This window comes from Bubalus bubalis, chromosome 5 (genome assembly GCF_019923935.1).
Source record: "Bubalus bubalis isolate 160015118507 breed Murrah chromosome 5, NDDB_SH_1, whole genome shotgun sequence".
NCBI classification, from domain to species: Eukaryota; Metazoa; Chordata; class Mammalia; order Artiodactyla; family Bovidae; genus Bubalus; species Bubalus bubalis.
In genome coordinates, this window is record NC_059161.1 from 119,357,364 (window position 1) to 119,381,991 (window position 24,628).

The 24,628-nt window shown below is 42.8% G+C and overlaps 1 pseudogene; it reads right to left on the minus strand.

Annotated features, from left to right (window-relative positions):
• LOC102413712 overlaps positions 1 to 22,500 on the minus strand; it is a 39,829-nt pseudogene extending 17,329 nt beyond the window's left edge.
• Between the last annotated feature and the right edge of the window lie 2,128 nt (positions 22,501 to 24,628).

Here is a 24,628-nt window from a genome sequence, read left to right on the forward strand (position 1 = left end):
GATTTTGTCACTTTATTAACTGTAACTTTTTAAAAGTAATTTTAAGATCCATAGTATGCATTGTTAACTTTCCAGTCTATCATTATTAATTATGGTAATTATTAATAAATATTAAATTATACATTTATCATTTCTTTGGCTGTGTTGGGTCTTAGTGTGGCATGCAGGATCTTCCTTGTGGTAGGGGCTCTCTATTTGAGGAGGGCAAGCTCAGTACTTGCAGCATGTAAACTCTATTTCAGACATGCAGGCCTAGTTGCTCAGTGGCATGTGGGATTTTACTCCTCTGGCAAAAAAACAAACCAGTATCCCTTGCATTGCAAAACAGATCCTTAACCGCTCGACCACTGGGAAAGTCATTATAATTACCTTTTAATATATATTACATGTTGATCATTTGGCTACTGTTCCTTCCTCCTGTATATGCAGATTTCCCCTTTCTTTTAAAGTCCTTCTGACTTGAGACCTTTTATAAAACATTTATTACATTGGTCTGTTGGTGGTAATGCAGTCTTGTAGTTGTTGTACGTCTGAGAAAGTATTTTATCTTGTTTTTTTTATATGCATTTTTCTTGGGTATAGAATTCTGAGTCAATTCTATTTCTCTCAGCACTCTAAGATGTGGTGCCAGTGTCCTCTGGCTAACGTTGTTTCATATGCCTAGTCTGCTGTCATCCCCATTTTTTGTTCTACTGTGTCTGTTTTTGCTTCTGGTTACATTTCTTTGGTGATTGTTTTAAGCAATGAATTATGATGTGCCTCTGTATAGTTGTCATACTTCTTCTCCTTGAGTTAACTGAGCTTCTCTGTTTGTGGGTTTAAAGCTTTCAGCATATCTGGACATTTTTCAGCCAGTAATTATGAAGTTCTTTTCTCTATTCTCCTGTCTCTAACTTCCTGTTGGATTCCATCTACATATATTGTAGTATTCTTAAAGTTGTTTCAAAGTTCTGTGATGGACAATTAATTTTTCCCCACATCCTTTCCATTAATATTTTCTGTGTCTCTATTTAACATACTCAATACTCTTCAGCTTCATGAATATAAGGATTATTGCTGTAGTAACCATTTTAATGTCCTTCCTTGCTAATTATGTAATGTATATTTTTAACTGTGCTTTTACTAATTGATTTTTCCATCATTATGGATATTTTCTTGTTTCTTTGAACATCCGGAATTTTTTTTTCTTTTTAAATTTATTTATCTTAATGTTGGGGAAACAGTGGAAACAGTGTCAGATTTTATTTTTCTGGGCTCCAAAATCACTACAGATGGTGACTACAGCCATGAAATTAAAAGACGCTTACTCCTTGGAAGGAAAGTTATGGCCAACCTAGATAGCATATTCAAAAGCAGAGACATTACTTTGCCAACAAAGGTTCATCTAGTCAAGGCTATGGTTTTTCCTGTGGTCATGAATGGATGTGAGAGTTTGAATGTGAAGAAGGCTGAGCACTGAAGAATTGATGCTTTTGAACTGTGATGTTGGAGAAGACTCTTGAGAGTCCCTTGGACTGCAAGGCGATCCAACCAGTCCATTCTGAAGGAGATCAGCCCTGGGATTTCTTTGGAAGGAATGATGCTAAAGGTGAAACTCCAGTACTTTGGCCACCTCATGCGAAGAGTTGACTCATTGGAAAAGACTCTGATGCTGGGAGGGATTGGGGGCAAGAGGAGAAGGAGATGACAGAAGATGAGATGGCTGGATGGCATCACTGACTCGATGGATGTGAGTCTGAGTGAACTCCGGGAGTTGGTGATGGACAGGGAGGCCTGGAGTGCTGTGATTCATGGGGTCACAAAGAGTTGGACATGACTGAGCGACTGATCTGATCTGATCTTAATTTGAGGATAATTACAATATACTAACGGAACTAGGTCATCACTGCAAGTGACAGAGGACCAAGATTCCAAGACGTGGCACAAGAGCCATGGTTGGTTGAAAAGAGCCAGAAGTGCAAAAGAGGAGGAAACGATTTTTCACTGGTGTATGTGAAAAACTCAGCAAATATCATCTGAATTTGTTTGTGGTGATTGAGCGTGTGTTTACTGATTGATTTTTCCTTATTTTGGATATTTTCTTGCTTCTTTGCACATCTGGAAATTTTCTTTTTAAATTTATATATCTTAATCAGGGGATAATTGCTTTACAAATTTGTGAAGGAACTAGGACAAATACTTTCACAATTTATTTGGAAATTTTAAATTGGATGTTGAATGTGGTCATTTTTCCCTTTGGATGCTGGATGTTTTTTAAATATTCTAAATTATTCCTGGCACTGTTTGCAAACACTGTTAGTTTCTTGGAAACAGTTGTAATTTTTGAAGGCTTGCTGTTCACTTTTTTAATCTGAGATGAGACCAGCCTTTAGATGAAGTTTATTATTCCCCACTAGCAAGGCAATATTGTCTTCAAGGCCCTATACATGTCATGGAAATTATGAATAATTTCCACTCTGGTAGGTGAGGACACAATTAGACTTGGCTCAATTTGAAGCTCAAGGGTTGTTCCCTATAATTCAGACCAGTACGATCAACTCTCCACTGAAAACTGGAGGGGTATCATCTGTACCTTCCCACAGTTCTATCTGTGTAGCTTTCTCCTGTGAACTCTTTAACTGTCTAGGGTCTCAAATCTCTATTCTTGGGGAGACTGTTTGTCTCTGCCTAGATACCCCCTCCATGTATGTGTTGGAGTATATTTCTAGAGTTGGGGAAATTTTAGAACTCACCTTATTTGCTCCCCATCCACCTCCCCCCAGGAATCTATTCTCTGCTGCCAGATGTTTGATGTAAAAAAAAACTACTCTTTCATTTATCTTGTATATTTTGGAGTTGTTTGAGACAGGAGGATAAATGTGTCCTTTGCTCCTCTATGTCTACCAAAATGGAGGTCCCCCTGCAATCAGAACTCACTGAATGCATTGTGAATGCTAGGCACTGACTTCTGTGCATGGGTGCAGACTTGACTGGGGATAAGTGTTGGGGCCTTATGGATCCCCAGTCTTGCTGAAGAAACATGCCAATTACAAATAGTATTTGCTATGGGGTTTGTTCAATTCAGTTCAGTCGCTCAGTCATATCCAACTCTTTGAAACCCCATGGATTGCAGCACGCCAGCCTCCCTGTCCTTAACCAACTCCAGAAGCTTGCTCAAACTCATGTCCATCAAGTCAGTGATGCCATCCAACCATCTCATCCTCTGTCGTCCTCTTATTGTTCTTTCAATCTTTCCCAGCAACAGGGTCTTTCCTAATGAGTCTGTTCTTTACGTCAGTTGGCCAAAGTATTGGAGCTTAAAGTTCAGATTCAGTCCGTTCAAAGAATATTCAGGGTTGATTTCCTTTAGCATTGACTGGTTGGATCTTCTTGCAGTCCAAGGGACTCTCAAGAGTCTTGTCCAACACCACCGTTCAAAAGCATCAATTCTTCATTGCTACTTTTTATGGTGCAAATGTCAATCCATACATGACAATTGGAAAAATCATAGCTTTGATTATACTGAACTTTTTTAGCAAAGTAATGTCTCTGCTTTTAAAAATGCTGTCTAGGTTTGTCATATCTTTTCTCCAAACAAGCCAGCATCTTTTAATTTCATAGCTGCAGTCATCATCTGCAGTGATTTTGGAGCCTCCCCAAATAAAGTCTCTCACTGTTTCCATTGTTTCTCCATCTATTTTCCATGAAATGATGAGACAAAATGCCATGATCTTCATTTTCTGAATGGGGAGGTTAAGCCAGATGCTTCACTCTCCTCTTTCACTTTCATCACGAGGCTCTTTAGTTCCTCTTCACTTTCTGCCATCAGGGTGGCGTCATGTGCATATCTGAGGTTATTGATATTTTTTCTGGAAATCTTGATTCCAGTTTGTGCTTCATCCAGTTGGGCATTTCTCATGATGTACTCTGCATATAAGTTATCAGTGTGACAATATACAGCCTTGACATACTTCTTTCTTGATTTGGAACCAGGCTGTTTTTTCCTGTTCAGTTCTTTCTGTTGCTTCTCGACCTGCATACAGATTTCTCAGAAGGCAGATAAGATGGTCTGGTATTCCAATCTCTGTAAGTTTTTCACAGTTTGTTGTGATCCACACAGTCAAAGGCTTTTGCAAATTCGATGAAGCAGAGGTAGGTGTTTTTCTGCAATTCTCTTGCTTTTTCTATGATCCAGAGGATGTTGGCAATTTGATCTCTGGTTCCTCTGCCTTTTCTCAATCCAGCTTGAACATATGGAATTTCATAGTATATGTACTGTTGAAGACTTGCTTGGAGAAATTACTTTGGTAGCATGTGAGATGAGTGCAACAGTGTGGGAGATGTACATTCTTTGAAATCACCTTTCTTTTGGATTGGAATGAGTATGACCTTTCCAGTTCTGTGGCCACTGCGGAGTTTTCCAAATTTGCTAGCATAATGAGTGCAGCAGTTTAACAGCATCATCTTTTAGGATTTGAAATAGCTCAACTGCAATTCCATCACCTCCACTAGCTTTGCTCCTAGTGATACTTCGAAGACCCACTTGATGTGCACCTCAGGATGTCTAGCTCTAGGTGGGTGATCATACCATTGTGGTTATCAGGTTTATAAATATCTTTTTTGTACAGTTATATGTATTCTTTCAACCTCTTCTTAATATCTTCTGATTCTGTTAGGTACATATAATTTCTGTCCTTTATTGTGCCCACCTTTGCATGAAATATTCCCTCCTATCTCTAATTTTCTTGAAAAGATCTCTGGTCTTTCCCATTCTGTTGTTTTCCTCTATTTCTTTGCACTGATAACTTAGGAAGGCTTTTTTTTATATATATAATTCAATATCCAGTGATGATTTATTTTTATTTTTTTATTTTTAAAATTTACAAAATTGTATTAGTTTTTCCAAATACCAAAATGAATCCGCCACAGGTATACATGTGTTCCCCATCCTGAACCCTCCTCCCTCCTCCCTCCCCATACCATCCCTCTGGGTCGTCCCAGTGCACTAGCCCCAAGCTTTTTTTAAAATCTCTCCTTGCTATTCTTTGGAACTCTGCATTCAGATGGGTATGTCTTTCTTTTCTTCTTTGTGTCCTGCTTCTGTACTTCTGTAAGTTATTTGTCAGGCCTTCTCAAACAACCTTTTGCATTTCTTCTTCTTAGGGATGGTCTTGATATGATATGTACAGATCACAAAATCAAAGATCATGTCATCCCGTTCCATTATTTCATGGCAAATACATGGAGAAACAATGAAAACAGTGACAAGCTTTATTTTCCTGGGCTCCAAAATCACTGCAGATAGTGACTGCAGCTGTGAAAAAAGAGACGCTGATCCTTGGAAGATAAAGCTATGAAAAACCTAGACAGCATACTAAAAAGCAGAGATATTGCTTTACCAGCAAAGGTCTGTATAGTCAAAGCTATCGTTTTGTCAGAAGTTGTGATGGATGTGAGAGTTGGATCATAAAGAAAGCTGAGCACCAAAGCATTCATGCTTTTATAGCTGTGGTATTGGACAAGACTCTTGAGAATCCCTTGGAATGAAAGAAGATCCATCCGGTCCACCCTAAAGAAAATAAATCCTGAATATTCATTGGAAGGACTGAGGCTGAAGTTCAACCTCCAATACTTTCGCCACTTGATGGGAAGAACTGACTTATTAGAAAAGTCCCCGATGCTGGGAAAGATCAAAGGCAGGAGCAAAGGGGAAGAGAGAAGATGAAATTGTTGGGTGGCATCACCAACTTAATGAACCTGAGTTTGAGCAAGCTCTGGAAGTTGGTGATGGACAGGGAAGCCTGGTGTGCTGCACCACATGATACAGCAAGAAGTTAGCATGATTTAGCAAGTCCTCTGAACTAATGTACAGAGGACAATCAGGGAGCGGGCAGAAGTCTTTAAGGAAGGAGGAAGGAACAGTTTCTGGATAGCTGACAATGATAGGTTGGTAGGCCTTTTCAAGCAAGAAAAGCTGTAGGGAAGCAATTCTATGCCAGGTTCAGATAATGGTAAGAGAAAGGCAGGGAAGCAGTGCTGGGATTTCCCAGGGGACAACATCACTGTTCTATTAAAGTTTATCAATGCTCAATATTTTTAGGTGATTGGAAACATGAGTTTTGTTTTTGTTTTGTTTTGTTTTTTTTTTGAAGTGGTAGAGCAAAGACTGATGCTGATGATGAACTCCAACATTTAGGCAAACTTATGTGAAGAGCCACATCATTGCAAGAGACCCTGCTGCTGGGAAAGATTATTGGCACAAGGAGAGATGTCAAAAAGATGAGATGATGAGATGGCATCACCGACACAATGGACATGAGATTGAGGAAACTCTGCAAAATAGTGAAAGACAAGGAAGCCTGTTTTGCTACCATACATGTAATCACAGTGTCAGACATGACTTAGCAACTGAACAATACCAGTGAGGACACAGGGTCCTGTGAAGCCTCTGGCCCTGGTGGGAGTAGAGAAAGATTTAGGGGGAAGGGGAGGCTTCCCATCCTCTGGTACAAGCCCTTGAATTCAAGGCAAGGAGCACAAGATTTTGAATGTGGTACTGAACACTGTTTTCTAAAAAAGCAAAAGCTGTTTTCTGCAGAAGTGAGAGCTTTGACTGAGTTTGTTCTCTAGATTTTAGTGACAAATGTGGAAGGGATCTGGAGTGGGCTATGTCTACAAAAACCAGGTGACCAGCTGCTGCAGGGCCAGGCTGTTGGTAGACATTCTGCACTAGGTGAAAAATGAATCCAGAGGTAAAGTGTCCCATCTAGAGTGTACATGCCAATGTATCATATTATTACAGCAGATCACTTCAATATTGTTTTGAGGTAAGTGAGAAATGCAGGACGGTTGGTTTGCTTTTGTCAATTTCTGTGGGTAGATGAATAAATGTCTGGTTCCTTCAATGCATGGTTGGAATCAGGCTTGGGAAAGCAAACTACATCAGGTCCACACATATTTCCTGATAAACAGCAGGCATAGGCAGGTTTTTAAGGCCACTTTAGGTATTTTAACCATGAGGGGCCAAACAGGCTGAAATAGGACTGTGCAGGTTGCCATACTTGTTGCTATGACAAATAGCCATAACAGCTACTTGTTGCTACACTGGAGATGTGGGAAACTGAAAAGAGACCAGAAGCCTTACAATGCTCCTTGCAGTGTGATTTCAGGCTAGAGGTAATTGGCAAGGAAAGGCTGCCTTGTAAGGCTGAGGAAGGGAGTAATCTGAGACAGTAATCATTAGCTCTTTTGGGAGCCCAGAAAACAGAAGCATCGGCTCAGTCAGAGTTCTGTGTCATGGTCCAGAAATAGATGTCATTTGGCTTGAATCAATATTTAGCCTTGGGGATGGCAGCCATAACCTCTAAACAAGATTTCCTTCTCCCCAGGTGGCAGAATAATTCATATTTGTTCCAGACTCAGGAACCCAGGAAGCCTTCTCAGGGCCACCTGCTCCTTGCAGGGACGTATGCAATCTAAAAGGTTGAAGTATCATCATGGTGCCCATTTTCCAGATGAGAAAACTGAGGTTAAGGGATTTGATCAAGGTCACACAGCTAAGTATGTGAAATGCCAGAACACACCTAGGATCAGTTCAGTTCAGTGGCTCAGTCATGTCCGAATCTTTGTGACCCCATGAATCACAGCATGCCAAGCCTGCCTGTCCATCACCAACTCCCGGAGTTCGCTCAAACTCACGTTCATCGAGTTGGTGATGCCATCCAGCGATCTCATCCTCTGCCGTCCGCTTCTCCTCCTGCCCCCAACCCCTCCCAGCATCAGGGTCTTTTCCAGTGAGTCAACTCTTCACATCAGGTGGCCAAAGTATTGGAGTTTCAGCTTCAGCATCAGTCCTTCCCATGAACACCCAGGACTGATCTCCTTAGAATGGACTGGTTGGATTTCCTTGCAGTCCAAGGGACTCTCAAGAGTCTTCTCCAACACCACAGTTCAAAGGCATCAATTCTTTCGTGCTCAGCTTTCTTCACAGTTGAACTCTCACATCCATACATGGCCACTGGAAAAACCATAGCCTTGACTAGACAGACCTTTGTTGGCAAAGTAATGTCTCTGCTTTTGAATATGCTATCTAGGTTGGCCATAACTTTCCTTCCAAGGAGTAAGTGTCTTTTAATTTCATGGCTGCAGTCACCATCTGCAGTGATTTTGGAGCCCCCCCCCCAAAAATAAAGCCTGACACTGTTTCCACTGTTTCCCAATCTATTTCCCATGAAGTGATGGAACCAGATGCCATAATCTTCATTTTCTGAATGTTGAGATTTAAGTCAGCTTTTTCACTCTCCTCTTTCACTTTCATCAAGAGGCTTTTTAGTTCCTCTTCACGTTCTGCCATAAGGGTGGTGTCATCAGCATATCTGAGGTGATTGATATTTCTCCTGGCAGTCTTGATTCCACCTTGTGCTTTTTCTACCCCAGCATTTCTCATGATGTACTCTGCATGTAAGTTAAATAAGCAGGGTGACAATATACAGCCTTGACATACTCCTTTTCTTATTTGGAACTAGTCTGTTGTTCCATGTCCTGTTCTAACTGTTCCTTCCTGACCTGCATTCAGGTTTCTCAAGAGGCCGGTCAGGTGGTCTGGTATTCCCATCTCTTTCAGAATTTTCCACAGTTTGTTGTGATCCATACAGTCAAAGGCTTTGGCATAGTCAATAAAGCAGAAATAAATATTTCCCTTGAACTCTCTTGCTTTTTTTATGATCCAGAAGATGTTTGAAATTTGATCTCTGGTTCCTCTGCCTTTTGTAAAACCAGCTTGAGCATCTGGAATTTCATTGTTTATGTACTGCTGAAGCCTGGCTTGGATAATTTTGAGCATTACTTTACTAGCATGTGAGATGAGGGCAATTGTGCCATATATGAGCATTCTTTGGCATAACTTTTCTCTGGGATTAGAATGAAAACTGACCTTTTCCAGTCCTGTGGCCACTGCTGAGTTTTCAAATTTGCTGGCATATTGTGTTCTGCACTTTCACAGCATCGTCTTTCAGGATTTGAAATAGCTCAACTGGAATTCCATCACCTCCATTAGCTTTGTTTGTAGTGTTACTTTATAAGGCCCACTTAATTTCACATTCCAGGATGTCTTTCTCTAGGTGAGTGATCACACCATCATGATTATCTGGGTCGTGAAGCTCTTTTTGTACAGTTTCTCTGTGTATTCTTGCCTCTTTTTCTTAATATCTTCTGTTTCTGTTAGGTCCACACCATTTATTTCCTTTATTGAGCCCATCTTTGCAAGAAATATTCCCTTGGTATCTCTATTTTTCTTGAAGTGATCTCTAATCTTTTCCATTCTGTTGTTTTCCTCTATTATTTACATTGATGGCTGAAGAAGGCTTTCTTATCTCTGCTTGCTATTCTTTGGAACTCTGCTTTCAGATGCCTATGTCTTTCCTTTTCTCCTTTGCTTTTCACTTCTCTTCTTTTCACAGCTATTTTTAAGGTCTCCTCAGACAGCCATTTTGCTTATTTGCATTTCTTTTCCATGGGGATGATCTTGATCCCTGTCTCCTGTACAATGTCACAAACCTCCATCCATAGTTCATCAGGCACACTGTCTATCAGATACAGTCCTTTAAATCTATTTCTCACTTCTGCTGTATAGTCCTCAAATTGTGTTTTTTGCTCCATACCCACTGGGAGTGGTGGGTAGTCATCTGGCACTATTGTTTAGGCAGAAGCAAGCAATATTCAGGCTTCAATTGAAGAAAGTAAGGAAAACCACTAGACCATTAAGCTATGACCTAAATCAAATCCCTTATGATTATGCAGTGGAGATGAAAAATAGATTCAAGGGATTAGGTCTGGTAGCCTGAAAAATTATGGATGGAGGTTTGTAACATTGTACAAGAAGTAGTGACCAAAACCATCCCCAAGAAAAACAAATGTGAGCAGGCAAAGTGGTTGCCTGAGGAGGCCGTCAAAACAGCTGAAAAATAAGAGAAGTGTACAGCAAACAAAAAGGGAAAGATATACCCAATGAAATGCAGACTTTCAGAGAATAGCAAGGAGAGATAAGAAAGTCTTTGTAAGTGAAAAGTTCAAGAATTAGAGGAAAATAATAAATTGTAAAGAGTATAGATCTCTTCAGGAAAACTGGATATACCATAGGAATACTTCATGCAAAGATGGGCACAATAAAGTACAGAAAATTCAAAGACCTAACAGATGAGCAGATGAGATTAAGAATAGGTAGCAAGAATGCACAGAAGAACTATACCAAAATGGTCATAATGACCCAGATAGAGATGATGTTGGGTTCACTCATGTAAAGCCAGGTATACTAGAGCATGAAGTCAAGTGGGCCTTAGCATCACTACAAGCAAAGCTAGTGGAGGTGATGGAATTTCAGCTGAGCTGTTTAAAACATCCTAAAGAATGAGACTGTAAAAGTGCTGCATTCAATATATCAGCAAATTTGGAAAACTCAGCAGTGGCCACAGTGATGGAAAAGGTCAGTTTTCATTCCAATCCAAAAGAAAGGCAATTCCAAAGAATGTTCAACCTATCATGCAATTGTGCTCATCTCACTTGCTAGCAAGGTAATGCTCAAAATCCTTCAAGCTAAGCTTCACAGTACATGAACTGAGAACTTCCAGATGTACAAACTGGTTTGAAGAACCAGAGATCAAATTACTAACATCCATTGGACCATAGAGAAAGCAAGGGAATTCCAGAAAAACATCGACATCTGCTTCACTGACTATGCTAAAGCCTTTCACTGTGTGCACCACAACAAACCGTGGAAAAGTCTTAAGAGAATGGAAGTACCAGATCACCTTATGTGTCTCTTGAAAGTCTGTATGTAGGTCAAAAAGTGGCAGTTAGAATCAGACATGGAAAAACTAAATGATTTAAAATTGGGAAAGGAGCATGACAAGGTATACATTGTCACTCCGGTTATTGAACTTGTATGTTGGAAAGATAATTTGATATGCTGGACTGCATAAATCCCAATATGGAATATAGATCACTGGGAGAAATATCAACATCCATAGATATGAAGATGCTGTTGCTGCTGCTAAGTCAAGTCAGTTGTGTCCGACTCTGTGCGACCCCATAGACGGCAGCCCACCAGGCTCCCCTGTCCCTGGGATTCTCCAGGCAAGAACACTGAATGGGTTGCCATTTCCTTTTCCAATGCATGAAAGTGAAAAGTGAAAGTGAAGTTGCTCAGTTGTGTCCGACTCCTAGCGACCCCATGGACTGCAGCCCACCAGGCTCCTCCATCCATGGGATTGTCCAGGCAAGAATACTGGAGTGGGGTGCCATTGACACCACACTAATAGCAGAAAGCAAAGAACTAAAGACAAACTGATAAGGAGAGGAGGTGAAAAAAGCAGGTTTAAAACTCAACGTTCAAAAAACTATTACCAAAAAAATACTCAACATTCATGTCATCCAGTCCCATCACTTCATGGCATGTAGATGAGGGAGAGGTGGAAACAGTTGCAGATTTTATTTTCTTGGGCTCCAAAATCACTATGGACCTTGACAGCAGCCAAAAAATTAAAAGACACTTGCTCCTAGAAAGGACGAGTCTTTGAAAACCTTGGACAGTGTACTGAAAACCAGAGACTCAATTTGGTACAGAGGTTTGTAGTGTCAAAGCTATGATTTTTCCAGTAATCATATACATATGTGAGATCTGGACCTTAAGAAAGGGTGAATGCCAAAGAATTGAGCTTTTGAACTGCAGTGTTTGAGAATATTCTTGAGATTCCTTTATACAACAAGGAGATCAAACCAGTCGATCTGAAAGGAAATCAACATCTGACCCCTGCTGTCTTAACTGAGGCATCTACTGAGGGTCTCCAGGTGGAAAGAATGGATGCTTCCCCCGCGAAAGTGCCTAACCATGGCAGCTGCAAACAAATAGTTTGTAGCTCCACCCCTGGAGGAAGCTCAGGAAGGCTGAAGGCTGTGTGTACCCTGGGTCTCCTAATACCTGCGTTTCATTCTCCCCAGCAGCATTGGAGGCCAACGAAGGGGAATTCTGGGCCCTGGAGGAGGGGGATGGCTCAGTGATCCACTGGGGCCACCACTTACCAAGAAGGACTGGAAAGGACAGAGAAGGCAGGCGGCAGAGAGCTGGTGACTAAGGTGTGGAAACAAAAGAGAATCAGCTCTACATGAAGTACCTCACCCAAACTCCCCTGGAGGACAAGCCCAGAGATAAGATCATCTGAGATGGGATGAAGAGAGTTTATTTCATTACCCCTTATAATTCCTCTGAATGAGGAGATGGTGGAGTTGGTGGGCCATCACAAACTCTTCCATGGACTAGACCATCCCCCAGGCATTATCCTTGGGGCTGTCTCTCCCCAGTTTCAGTCATGTACTTCTGGAGGAAACTGAAAATCATGTGTGCTGCTGAGCCAGGGCCAATGACCATGTAAAGCCAATCATAGGACCCCATGGCCATGCCAGGATGGCTGATCTAGGGCTGTAATGTGAACTGAGGTGGGTCAGTCAGAGAACACCCTTGAACTCTAATGGCTTCGAGCTTCTTTCCTTACTAGGAGATGCCTTTGGGATATAAAACCCTAGGGAAGATAGCTTGGACTCCCTCACTAGGTGTAGAAGCCTTAAGCAAGAAAGTTTTCAGGCTAAGACGATCAAAGAAGAGGGAAGGGAAAGAGCCAGGGTGAGAGAGAAATGATAACTTCTGATTTCTTGGGTCCATTCACTGAGATCTTTGTATTTGCTCTGATTTTGTGTCCTGGATTCCCAGAATCATTTCAGTGAGTCTCCCCTTTCCTTGAAGCTAGTTGGAGGTGGGCTCCTCTCAACTGTGATTCAGACTTTGTTCTAGATCCTTCCGATCATTGTACACCTCCCAGACTCAAACAGAGACACCCATTTGTTTCAGCACCATTATGAGTGAAATCCTTTATTCTTTAATGAGAATAGGGTTTGCAAGCCACCAAATACAGTTCACCAGCATCCTGGGCAAGAGTGCCCTAAGTGTGAGTGATTGCTCGGAGGAGCCTTACTGATTCCTGAACCACACCAAGCATTTACACTGCCTGTGTCAGGCCAATCCTGTCATTTCCTCAATCATAAACCGAGAGTACTGCACCAGGAAGACGTCACCCAAGATCCAGGTCTCTGTAGATATATTCACAGTGTTCTCTTTAAAGGTGGTATAGCAGTGGCCTCTAGAATCCTGGAGGAGTCCGAGACACACAGCTCAGTCAGCCTGAGCTCTTACCTGCAACTCCCGCCAATATTCAGACCCAGCATAATTATTGGTTTTATTTCCCTGTTTTGGTAAGTATCAAAGGGTTTTATGAGCAGCAGGGGATGTAAGAGTTCATCCAAAACCAAAACAGAACAAGACCATGGGATTGCCAGGAGGAAGGGTGTCGGGGAGGGGAGGACTGGGAGCTGGGGATACAGCAAAATGATAATAAACAAAGTCCTACTGTAGAGAGTAGGGAACTATATTCAATATCCAGTGAATATCCTTAAACGAATGTATATTTTTTAAGTGTGTAACTGAATCACATTGCTGTGCAGCAGAACTTAATGCAACACTGAAGATCAGGCATACTTCAATAAAATTTTTAGAAAAGAACAAGTGTGTCCATAGTTCTCCTCACTCCCTGTTTCTTTCCTTCTGATTCCTGCTCGTTGTTTTCTCTGCAGAGAATGCTGGTTCTCCTCCTGTGTCCCCACAATCCATACTTTACTAAAAAACCTTGATTTTGTATTGGAGTATAGCTGATTAACAATATTCTGAGCTTCATGTGGACAGTAAAGGGTCTCAACCATATGTATCCGTGTATCCTGGTCCCAAAGATACCCCTCCGATCCAGGTTGTCATATAACTGAGTGGAGTTCCCTGTGCTACACAGTAGCATGTTGCTGGTTATCCATCTTAAATAGAGCAGTGCCCACAACATGTTCTTGAAGACTTAACTCAGGAACTCTGGGAAGTTTCCTTCGGCCCACATTCACCCACTTTGGCCACTCCAGGCTTGGTTGGGTAACATACTTTGGTTCCCCATCCCCACCATTCAGTCCATAGCCCTCATCACCCTAGGAAGTCCCCAGTGCCCCAGTGCAGAGCACCTTGGGATGTCATTTGCATGGAATCCAGTGAAGTTTTGCCTGGAACCAAGCAACCCTCCACATGGCTCCATGAGTTTACAGTTTTTGAATTCCTGAAATTCCCTCCCTTCCTCAAAGCCTTCTTTGAGCCCATCAGCCAGCTCTGAACTTCCACAGGGAGCTGACATGAAGCCTCCACCCTGTGCCGAGGCTGAGCAGTCACTGTGCACCCTTTATTCACATTAGCATCCAGCATCCCCCAGAGGGGTCAGGTATCCCAACTCACAAAGGAAGCACCTGGCCAGAGCAAGGGGAAGATGCATCAGAGAACTAGGGTGACCACGTAATTTAGCATCCAAACCAGGAAAACTGCAAGATGGGAAGGGAGGCTGTTAATCCCTATGGTGGGAAAACACACTGTGAATGTCCACAGCCATTCTCCTTGTCACATGGCTTATTACAGTGACCACTAGAGCTGACTTTCATGTTCATGAATCTGAGGTTTCAGACTGAATTAAAGCTCTTTGAGGACTGAGGACCATAGTGTTCCGCTCTCCTTGTGACTCCCACCATGCCAGCATGGTGTAGGGTCTCCACATTTATTTCAGGATGATCAGTGTCCCAGGTGGCCCTTTACTCTCAAGTGGTTCATGTTGTGGGAGGCTCTGGCCCAGCAACAGGGCTCAGCTGCATCTGCAATAGTGCCAGATGGCCTTCAGAGGGTGGCCTCCTCCCAGCAGCAGCCCAAGGATTCCTGCAAGTTTCTATTTGAGAACCACTCCTCAGGGTTCTCCCCTCACCTTGAGGATGTAGGCTTGAGCTGGGACTGGGTATTTGATGCCATTTATAGTGAAGATAATAGAGGGCAGGGTATTGATCCCAAAACATGAAACGTAGTGTTGTTAGAGAGAGAGGGAGAGAGGTTGGCCCTGGAGATCCTTCTTGTGTGTGGAGACTGGGAGTGATTCTGGGGCATGACCCTTCCCCATGGAAGCCTGTGGTGTGGCGCTGATGAGCTTCTGGATGTTATTGACCGGTCTTCTTGGGCCAAGGATCAGTGATGTCCTAGAGTCCACAAGGCCCTCGCAGCCACCAGAAGCATTAACCTTTCTTTTCATGGAGATGCTGAGAGGCAGTGTGACAAAGCGGGCATCAAGGCCACTCTCAGTCTCCCCAGAGCTGCCGCCTTCCCAACTGTCTCTTAAACAGCCCTCCATCTTTTGCGCTGACTCTTTTCTTTGCTCTTGACATGGCACCTTCCTTGACATCCTTTAATGCAGTACTTGAACACACCAGGATATTTTGTATCTTGACACAAGCTGGACTTCCTTCCTAGAAGAGTCCCCTCACCTTTGACTAGCAAATTTCTTCTCATCTTCCAGATTCCACCTTAATTGTCATTGATTCACAGAAGAATTTCCCTCAGTGTTTATCAGTCTCCTGTCTTGGTCAATTTCTGTAGACCCTTTCTTATGTATGCTGCTGCTGCTGCTGCTAAGTCACTTAGGTCGTGTCCGACTCTGTGCAACCCCATAGACGGCAGCCCACTAGGCTCCCCCATCCCTGGAATTCTCCAGGCAAGAACACTGGAGTGGGTTGCCATTTCCTTCTCCAATGCATGAAAGTTAAAAATGAAAGTGTAGTCACTCAGTCATGTCCGACTCTTAGCGACCCCATGGACTGCAACCTACCAGGCTCCTCTGTCCATGGGATTTTCCAGGCAAGAGTACTAGAGTGGGGTGCCTCTCATATCTAGCATGTACCAAAGTCACAATTCACTATGTGTGTGTGTCATTTCTTGTGCATCTGCCTTCTTAGATGTGAGGGCGAGTTTTATTCTCATTGCCTCCCTAAAGTGCCTGGCACACAGTGGATGCCCAAGGCTTGTCTGTTTAGCGAGTGAATGAAGACTGTGAAAATAACAAATGAAAAACATCCAGAGAGCTGTATCTGGTGGGAAACAAATAGTGAGTCAACCACAGAGTGAAGTTGGAGATTTGCAGGGACAGTAGATTCTCATAATGGAGGGAGAGAGGGGCGCCTCTGGCAGAAGGTGTCTCCCAGCACTGCTCCTACAAACCAGTCCAGACCCTGAGACCCTGGCCAAGAAATACATGGCTAGCCCACGGAAACTCCAAAGGACAAGTCAGCTTTTGTCTGAGGGTATCACACAGAATCCTATCAATTATGCCTCTTGTCCTCAGGTCACTCCTGGATCCCACCTTCCTGATTCTCTGTTATAGCCCCTGCCCCACTGTATGCCCAGGTATGTGTGGTGTCTTTTTTATTAGTTGCTTTCAAGTGTTAAGACTGCAGCCAACCTCTCTCCACTGCTGGGTAGCTGCTTCCTAAGGAGACCAGTTTTCCCCATTAGCTCAGGATGTTCCCTGTTTTTAAACTGACATTTATCTGTATTGAAACTTCCTTGGTCCCAGGTATCCCTGGACAGTTGGTCATCTTATAAATCTGTTCAGGCTGGTGTAATCCTCCCTGATCCTCTGTTCACCAGACTGTAGAGTCCTCTAACTATGCTCCATGCCTCATAGGGCAGTGCGTGCAGCCCTCTCCCAGCTGAACAGACCACTCCGAATCCTTTTAGGACCCTGATCAGAGCCATGCTCAGAAGGCCTGGGGATTATGAACCCATGGGTTGTTTGTGTATCTATGTGTTTATATGTTTGTTTGTATATGTGTTTGTACGTGTCTCTAATTGTGCTTTTGTGTCTCTGACTAGCTATGCGTGATTATATGTGTCTCTGTTTATATGTGTCTGCTTGTGTGTTTACATGTGTCTGTGTGTCTGTCTGTGTCGTTGTGGGTGGTGTATATGTCTATGTCACTATGTGTCTGAGAATCCATTTGTGTGTGTCTGCCTGTGTCCGTGTACAGATGTGGAGCATCACTAGGGCTGACCCTCAGAGGTAGAGGCTTACCAGTCCATGTGTACAGGCCAGTCTCCCGCTTGGATCAATGGTTCTCAGTTGAGTGCTCCCTGGTTGTAGGCTTTGTCCACCCCACAAAACATCACCACACTGCATCTGTAGAGAGAAAAGAAGGGGAGATCTTTGGAGGACAGTAACAACAGCACTGTTTGAGAGCTCGTGTTTGTGCTTGTCTACCCATCAAGGCCCTCGTAATGTCTCCATTTACAGATGCAGAAATCGAGGCTAGGAGCAATTGAGCTCCAGACTGAGGTCAGTAACAGGCTAATGAGTGTCAAAGAGGAGGTTAGAAGCTGAGTCACATGGCTGGGCTCCACCCACTATGTCTTCTGAAGAGGCCCAGGACCTCCTGCTACCTGTGTGCTCAGAAACCCTCAGATGACACAGTTCTGAAGAGTTTTTGCTTTCCCCTTGTCCAGCTTGTCATTTTTCAGGAAAATCAAAGCCTGAGTGTGCTAAGGATGTGGGGTCAGGTCACCCAGAGTTGACTCTACTAGCCTGTGACCTCTACTGTCCAAAGGGCCCCACACTCAGAAAGGACCCCCACCTCTGCTCTCCCTGTCTTAAAATGACTAATATTTCTTGAACAAGGGATCACACATTTTGTTTTGTGTCCCACACTTTTATTATTCATTGGCTCCTGAAAATTGGGTAGCTAGTCCTGGGCTCCCAGTCCTAATGAGGAAGGACAGATATCCACCATCCTTCTCCTTCCTTCCTTATCAAATTCATAAGTAAATCATACAGCTTTTTCCTCCAACTTGTTTTGTGTTGCCTTCCATTAATCTTCCTCCTCACTCACTCCCCTAGACCAAGTTACTGGTCTTGAGCCCAGGGGCAGGGATGTGTTCCAATAAAACATTATTTATAAAAACCAGCGGTGATACCAGGTAGGTCTCTGGGGCCATAGTTATCCTGGGTTAGGTTATCTCTCAGGATACTTCTTTATCAAGTGTTCTATAATTCTGATGCAACTGAAAGTATCTTACAGCTAATTTGGAGAAAGTGATTGTCCATCTCTGATTTACTTTCTCAAGTAGAAGGCAAAAATAGGCTCAGAAATGGCACTTTGATTCTTTAGGTTGTCAAAGATCAAGATGGCTCCAGAGAAGGATATGTTGTAGTAGTTCAAGCCCAAGATGCCATCAAAAGGTATACCTTCAAACCTGGATTCCGCCAGGCTTAGACCGAATGGCTGGTCAGTGCCTACAAGGTCCCCAATCTGTGGGAGAGAAGAGTGTTCCCACTTACAGATATGTGAAGTGGGGCTATGACTGACCTGGGGTGCATTGCTGTTACATCCACAAAGAATTGAGGCTGGGCTGTGTCTGGTGGACCTCAGATGGTTAGACCAAGCTGGGAGGGGAATTTGGGTTCCATTTGTGAGAGGCTGTGAATTTTAAAACATCTGCCCCTCTGAAAAACACCACCTGAGTGAGTCAAATTGGCCTTGTGGCTTCTGTCCGGGTGGGGCAACCAAGAGTCAGGCCAGGACCCATTGGTGCCACCTTGTGGACAAAACGATTGAGAGCAAGATAGCCTTCTCTTTGACATGACCTAATGACAGAAATGGACTGCATTCTCTGTAAGGTACTGTGGATGGATTCTGCATCTGTCTTGGAAGACAGAAGCCAAAAATGCAATCTTACTTACAGGGTTCTATGAAATTACTGCTTGGAAATTCACTTCTGGGGACATGTGTGTATTTCTGTGTGTATGAAAGACAAAGAGAGAGAGGGGACCTACTCAAGTACTTTGGAGAGGCAGGCCATAGGTTTCATTAGACTCTTAAAGGTCCCCTAGAGTGAGAACTCATTTATCAGGCCCCCTGACATCTCTGGCCTCCAGTTTCCCATTCTGAATACTTGAAGTCCTTGACTGCCCCCAGAGTCCCCAGGTCAGTTTTACTCTGTCCCCAAACACCCCACAGCAACTTCAGTCCTGAAAAGCCAGCCTAAGTACACCTTTTACCACATGTGTGCCCTCAGCAATGCCCTTGCTGTCTGCACCTCAGTTTCCTCATATGTCTCATGAGCTAATCAGAGTAACTGCTGTGTGGGGTTGTTGCAGGATTAAACCAGTTATCACCTGAAAGTGCCTGGAACAGTCTGTGAATATAAAAGTGTGTGCTTTTTTCCCCTCTTCTCGCTCCCAGAAAAATGAACCTTGAACTGCTCATGGGCAGAGGAGCTGCATGTCCACACCTCAAGCCACTCTCTGGGTTAGCTAATCTGCTCCTGTGTCACCAGGGGCACTGCTCCCCAGAGACATGATCCTGTGGGTAATATGGCCAATATCTATGGGAGTTAGGCTAGGAAGGGTCCTGTCAGATGGTCTTGCATCTGTCTTGCAAGCAGTGGTCACTCCATAGCCAGTCCTGACTCAGCTTCTGTTTATATGTTACCCGAACCGTGTCATAAGCAAGAAATCCCATCATGTTTCTAGATCCATAAGCTATCCTGAAGGTCTTTTGTGTAGGCTGGAAGGTGGAAGAATTGTAATGTCTAAACTTAACTTGTATAGCTGCAGACACAAGAGATGAGTGTCATCAGGTACCAAAGGTGGAAACAGGGTGGCATAGCAAGTGAAAGATGGTCAGGGTACGGGGTCTCTGTACTCACAACAGGCTCAGTTCAGTTCAGTTCAAGTCAGGGGCTCAGTCGTGTCCGACTCTTTGTGACCCCATGAATAGCAGCAGGCCAGCCCTCCCTGTCCATCACCAACTCCCGGAGTTCACTCCAACTCATGTCCATCGAGTTGGTGATGCCATCCAGCCATCTCATCCTCTGTCATCCCCTTTTCCTCCTGCCTCCAATCCATCCCAACATCAGAGTCTTTTCCAATGAGTCAACTCTTCGCTTGAGGTGGCCAAAGTACTGGAGTTTCAGCTTCAGCATCATTCCCTCCAAAGAAATCCCAGGGCTGATCTCCTTCAGAATGGACTGGTTGGATCTCCTTGCAGTCCAAGGGACTCTCAAGAGTCTTCTCCAACACCACAGTTCAAAAGCATCAATTCTTCAGCACTCGGCTTTCTTCACAGTCCAACTCTCATATCCATACCTGACCACTGGAAAAACCATAGCCTTGACTAGACAGAACTTTGTTGGCAAAGTAATGTCTATGCTTTTCAATATGCTATCTAGGTTGGTCATAATTTTCCTTCCAAGGAGTAAGCATCTTTTAATTTCATGGCTTCAGTCACCATTTGCAGTGCAGGACTGGGGCAAAAGAGGGAGGGCACCTACAAGTCAGATGAGCCTGTATCAAAGACAACCTGGAATTCCTGAGAGGGTGTTCCAATGGTGATGTTACCCACGTAGAGCATCTACAGGGAGAAGGAGGCAGTGGGTTAATGCAGAACTGGCTACCCTCTATTCCCACATTGCTACCTCCCTTTGAGTGTCACATATCTCTTGAGATAACTTTATAACCACTGTGCAGCTCACAGCATTTGATCACAGAGGTGCTTGCATTTATTTTTTCCCTGTGCTACATTGTATGCAGGATATTGATTCTATGACCAGGTTTTGAAGTGGAACCTCCTGCATGAGAAGCCCAGAGGCATAACCACTGGGCCTCCAGGACCGCTGGACACCCAGGGAAGTCCTGGTGCCTTCGTTTGGGAAGCTCTGTAGTCTCTTCAACCCAAGCTTAGCACCCCTTCTCCAGGAGGTCCTTCTTGATCAACTGCAGTCACTCCCTTTAAACTCAGACCACATCCAATCAACACCACACAGGTGACCCTTTCAATTGACATGTATTTACACTTTACGTGATACCTCCATATGAGCCCCAGTGCTAGGTTAAAGCACCAGGTGGCGCTGTGTAGCACCATCCTCCCAAAACACTCACATCCATGATGTTCCTCAGGGGGTGAATAGTTATATTTGAGCCACGAGAAGAAATCTGGGACAGTCTGTAAGCATGCTCCTTCAGGAAATTGTTCAGCATGTTTTTTTTCACCGAGGGTATTTCTCACCGTCTTCACTTTCCTTAGAGGTATTCTTTCACTGAACATTTGACAAAGAAAACAAAGAAGATGCTAAAATTATCTTTCAGTGTTAAGGTATAACTGTCATTGTAATGGCACTGTGTACTTTCCAATCATTTTTATGAGTCACCTTATTATAAGATTTTTATGCATATTCTATGGAAAATACATAGATTTGAATAAAGATTTTGTTCTGTAATGTTGGGTAAGCCATATGATCATGTAGGGTCTCAGTGTCACCTTCGGTAAAATGGTGGAATGTAACGATTTAAATCCTCCAAATAGGATATCTTGGGGATAGTGAAGTGATGCATATAAGGTGCCTGATAAATAGGAAGTCTCAACATGACAGCCACTAGCATTGCTGTTGCCACACCACTGTATCCTTCTCATAGAAGTTCAGTGAAGGAGGTAGAAGGGGGATTCCTGTCTCTTTTACAAGGGAGGAATTAGAAATGCAAGAGTCCTGTGAATTGGCTGTGGTCACACTGCTTGTCAGATATAAAACAGTGTATAAGTAGCTCTCCGAATCTTTCTCCAATTTGAAAAAGAAAAGATAGTTGACAAAATAATCCAGGAGATAGGGAAAACGTTAGGGAAATGTAGAGGCTCAAGAAGGAAGGATGAGTCAAATGAAAAATTAAAAGAAAACAGCAAGAGAGAAATACACTCAGAGCCTTCCAAAGAGATGGAGAGATAAATGACAATGATACAGAGATGCAGACATAGACATGAAGTAGAGAGGGAACAAAGAGAACATGCTATTTGAAAAAGAAAAGATAGTTGACAAAATAATCCAGGAGATAGGGAAAACGTTAGGGAAATGTAGAGGCTCAAGAAGGAAGGATGAGTCAAATGAAAAATTAAAAGAAAACAGCAAGAGAGAAATACACTCAGAGCCTTCCAAAGAGATGGAGAGATAAATGACAATGATACAGAGATGCAGACATAGACATGAAGTAGAGAGGGAACAAAGAGAACATGCTATATAAAATATAGAAAAGTACTATTCCACAGGACCACAATGCAGACCACTACATCTGCATTGACTGTGCTCTGAACAATTGCAAGGAGCTCCAGTTTCAACAGGTCATGACATGACTGGACCCGAAGAGTTGTGCAGCTATGCAAATCTACACCAAGTCCCTTGGGACCCACAGTTCCTATAGCAATGTACTTATCAATGAGCAAGTGTTGAACTTTAAAATTGTCGGGGCAATATTCCATTCCCTTCTAAACCTGATGAATAGAATAATCAGATGAAAAGAAAAATCACAAAAAGGAAGATGATGTGGCTTACAGTCTCCATACTTACATAACTCTGCAATCTGTGAAAGCCACTAAGTCGAGGAGCACAAGCCACTTCATGCTTCTTTCCTGGCTCCAAGTACTCAGGGAAGTTCAGGTTCTTAACATGTAGTGGTGACTGAGAGTGCCTAGTTATATATGCTCTGACATGCCCTAGTTTAGCCCTTTAGGCCAATAAGAGGTCTGGGAAAAAAAAAAAAAAAAAGGTCTTGATAAAATGTTAACCTTCATCAGTGTCCTTGGCGAGTGGACTTTGAAGCTTCTCAGAATACAGAGAATTGAACTGTAATCTCTTCCTTGAAGGTTGGTTGGAAAATCAAACTGATCTGTATGGACATCTAAGAAGATGGAGAACCTTGCATACTTGGAGGAAAAAAAAAAAACTGCTCAGAACATCATGAAAATGAAGACTAAAGGCCATGCTCAGCATTCTTGGTTTCATGTCATCTTCCTAGCCACTTCATGAGAAATGCATTGCTGTCTTCATTGGAGAGGACATTGCTAGGAAGATAAGTTGTCAAATGGCAAAGTGAAGACTTCAGGGACAGCCCAGGGACATGCAACTGGCTTTAGGTAGTGGGTCTAATGGCAGATATCAGGGGCACCTATGATGCCACTCTGCATCAAAGATTTAGGGCAGAGTAGTACTTCAATTGCATGGTTTCAGTATTGAAAGAAATGTCATATGCATACACAAGATATTTTATATCATCCAAAAAACATACAAGGGAGAAGTGTGTTTTGGGTTCTGGGTTAAAGGCTTCAAAGTCAAAGTTGATCAAGACAAAAATAGTATTTATCTTCAGATAGCTAGCAGTCTAGTTCTCACAAACTCATGGCCCCCGGTTGCCATGTGGGACCCTGGGCAGCACAGGCCTTACCACTGGGAGCAGCCTTTCCTCCACTTCACTCATGCTGGAAAGCAGGCCAGTTGCCCATGTTTTCAAGAGAAGTCAGAAGTTGGATATTTATGTACAATGTACTGATTTTAATATTAGCAACTAATTTATTAAAAAATAAAATAAAATAAAAACAGTGGCAATGAAATCTCCACAGCAATGTGCTGGAATCAGCCTTCAGTCTCTGCAGGTTTTTATTTCTCGCCTAGAGTTGGGAGTACAGTGGGGACAGAGAGGAATTTAATTCATGTCGGTTGATTTACAAAGAGACTGAATGCATACTGAAAATGTGTGTTTCCTTTCTATTTATAAAGAAATATCACCATGGACATTAAAACCAACGAATTTAACTGCTGAAGATAAATGGATATATTTCTGATATAATTTCCTCAAAGGGTCTATGCCATAAAAAATTTTGTGTGCCAAAACAAACCTCCAAAAAAACAATTTTGAAATGCCTTCCCAATCAAAGACAAAACAACTGTGGCAGCCAAAGTAAAGACAATGGTGTTTAATGACTCATCCAGGACTCCCAGGGCCTATTCCTGCATGAGATCTACCAGTGACTGTCCCTTGAATACAACAGGAGCCTCTCCTAATCACCAGATGTGTGTAGATGCAGCACTGTGTCTTAACACTCATTTTTGCACATTGTTTAAATTCAGTTTTGGTGGTTAAATCCCAACAGGGGGAATATGATGTCACTGACAAATGACACACATATATGCCCTTTGAACTATGGTGTTGGAGAAGACTCTTGAGAGCCCCTTGGACTGCAAGGAGATCCAACCAGTCCATCCTAAAAAAAATCAGTCATGAATATTCACTGGAAGGACTGATGCTGAAGCTCCAATTATATGCCCACCTGATGGGAAGAACTGACTCATTGGAAAAGACACTGATGTTAGGAAAGATTGAAGGCAGGAAGAGAAGGGGAAGACAGGATGAGATGGTTGGATGGCATCACCAAGTCGATGGACATGAGTTTGAGTAAGCTCTGAGAGTTGGTGATGGATAGGGAAGCCTGGCATGCTGCAGTCAATCGCATTGCAAAGAGACCAATATGACTAAAGGACTGAACTGAACTGAACAAATTGAGAACAAAGACTGATAAATCGAATTGCATCAAGTTGGTGACTAGTTGCCCATAGCCACACATTACTTAAGTGGCTTTAAAATTCAGAATTATGACTGCATTCAGAGTGGAATATCTTCTAAGGAAAAACAAAAATACTTCCCATCCAAAACAAAACCAAAGAAAATCAAACTATGTACGGGAAAGAAATCTGAAACTATATTCAACAACTTATAGTTCCTCATATTGCTTCTATTATTGTGACAGAATCATATATATGTTAAGAGGTAAAAGCAAGACAGTAATTAAAACTAATGTTCTGAAGTAAGCCTTTCAGTGGCTAGAAAAAGAG